This window comes from Lycium ferocissimum, chromosome 11, assembly GCF_029784015.1.
Source record: "Lycium ferocissimum isolate CSIRO_LF1 chromosome 11, AGI_CSIRO_Lferr_CH_V1, whole genome shotgun sequence".
Taxonomy (NCBI): Eukaryota; Viridiplantae; Streptophyta; class Magnoliopsida; order Solanales; family Solanaceae; genus Lycium; species Lycium ferocissimum.
In genome coordinates this window covers 11,001,736-11,004,495 of record NC_081352.1, presented here as the reverse complement: position 1 = coordinate 11,004,495, position 2,760 = coordinate 11,001,736, and positions in this window count along the sequence as shown.

Below are 2,760 nucleotides of genomic sequence, written 5' to 3'. Positions count from 1 at the left end.
TTGAATTAATGATGGCTTAATGACATTTTGGAGAAGGACTATAACATCCCTTAGATTGTTAATGAAGTTTTAAACAAGTGTTAAGAAGGTTCCATAAGGATTGGAGATCAACGGGTTGACAAGAACAAGTTTCGGGAAGTTGTAGATTGTACGGTCCTTTATACGGACCGTATAAGAGATACGGCCCGTATAACTTGCCCAGAATTGGGGTCTTCACTGGAACCATTATACGGTCACAAATACGGACCGTATAAGTTATACGGACCGTATGTGTGCCCGTATAACTTGGTCGGGACAGATTTTTAAGTTTAAATAAGGGACCCAAGTTTATTTCTCTCATTTCTCATTTTCTCAACACTCTCCACACTCAAGAAACCTCTAGAACTCCCTCCACACTCCATCTATAAGAATCCAAGAGAAATTGATGATCAACTTCATCAAACCAACAAAATCAAGTGTAGAGATACATTAAAGTTCATCCAAGTCAAGAAATCCCGTGGAAGTGAATTAGGGTTTTGAGAGATTTGCAAGGTTATATTTTCACTAAAGGCTTGTTCCCACACTATCTAAGGTGAGTTTTATGATATTTTCATATTGTTTAAGGTATTGAGAAGCTGAGACACTTGGATTGTAGAAGGAAATGGGAAATGGGTCATGAATGTAAAAATAGTGTCATTGTTGAGTAGAGGCTTGGATTGAGTTATGATTATTGATATTTTAGGTAATGTAAGTATGTTATGAATGACATTTATAACATGGGATAAGCATTATATGTGAGAAAACGCAATAGTAAACTATGCCATGATTATGGAGGAATTGAAGTGAAATTGTGAAATGTGAATAACGTAGATGAATGATGATTGTTGCTTGTTGCTTGTAATATTGTGAATGTTGTTATGGATGTTTGGAAGTTGATATGTGACGTGAGGATAGTTGTATAAACAAAGGAGATGCTACCCGATTTTCTCTAGCTTTAGTAAGCACGTTCTTATAATCGATTAGCTAATGTTAATACGAACTTTCTTGAAGGTCAAAATGCGAGCATCGAAGGAGAACAATCAGGCGATAGAATTGTTAAATGAAAGAGGTATGTGAGGCTAGTCCTTTCTTTCTAAGGCATGAATCTTATGGCATGATTTTTCCATCCTTTTCCATGAATATTCCTACATTCCGAAAACTAAGGGCCTATATTCATAAATAGCCATATGAAATAAAGGTAAGGGATACATTATAAGCACGATAATGATGACGATGAGTCTATGAATATAAAGAGCTACATATGTATAAGATAGAGAAAAGAGGTAAGACACGAGTATGATGATGAGTTTAAGTCTAAAAAGTCCTGAAGTAAGATATGATGCCCATGAAGTTAATGATTCTAAGTATGGTTCCATTAATGCTTTCTTGTGTACCCTCACCTTAAAAAGCTAGTTCCTTCAAGTGCGAGATATGACGAATAGATCACTCCATAATGTAATTCTAGGTTCTCGACCTTATGTCACCCCGATATTGTTATAGATTGTCTACGAGCTCTAACGCATGTCCTATGACAAATGTTCCGAAAAAATTACGAGTCTATGTTCATAAAGGATTTCATATGAGATAAAGGTATGAGATATGCCATAGATACGATAACGGTAATGATGAGCTTAAGTTTAGAGACTATATTTATAAGCCTATCATACAATATCTTTTTCATAAAGTTCATGCTACGAATATGATATGATTTTCATAGACTGTCTTTAAATTCTAATGCATGCTCTATGAAAAGTTCATGATAAGTTATGAGATATATGTGATGATATAATTCCACCGTGCCTAAATGGCCGGACATGTCACCGCTAAGGCGGGCTTTCTTATGATTCCACCCGCGCCAAGGCCGTGACACGATCACCACCAGCTGGCCGCGTACGAGCACACCGTGCCTGTAGGTTTCGACACGACCACCACTAAAGGGGCTTTACGATGGTTACCCGACGCAGTTAACGTACGATGTATATATATATATACGATATGGTGATGTATGTGCTATGACGATATATGTACTACGATTATATATGTTATATGTATGGAACGCATCCACTCTTAAAGGTTAACCAGGTTATGTCTTCATCTTATGTCCTATGATTTTTCTGTTATGTTCATTTCATTCATGTCTCACATACCGCACAATGTTCGCATCGACGTCCGTTGACGCTGTGTTCATGCCCACAGGTAGACAGGGAGACGACCTAGATTAATAAGAGCTTCTAGCAGACTCTGAGGGCACTCCATTGTTCCGGAGGTGCCATTGATTGATTATTTTGTGTACATACATGTTTTGGGCACAACGGGGCCCTGTCCCGTCTATATGTCTAGTACTCTAGTAAAGGCTCGTAGATACGTATGTGTAGGTAGTATGGTCTCACAGTTTCTCATCGTATGTATATATATTATCTTGATAGCCGAAGGGCTTATGTACATAAAGTAAATATGTTTCAAATGAAAAAATAGGTTTCTCATGATTATCAAGATAAGAAATATGAATGAATGCGTAATGAGTATTAACGAGTTAGGTTTCCTGTGTCCTGTACCAGTACCCGTACGGCCCCTAATCGGGTCATGACAATACCGCATCAGCCACCATAAGTAATAATAATTTTTTTGCCATACATAAATAGTAATTATACCTGTATCAGCATAAGGTAGCTGCTCTTGATTCTGATGCCTAGTCAAAGCAAACATGGGGGTTTTCACCCCACCCACCGAGCTAGACGCCCA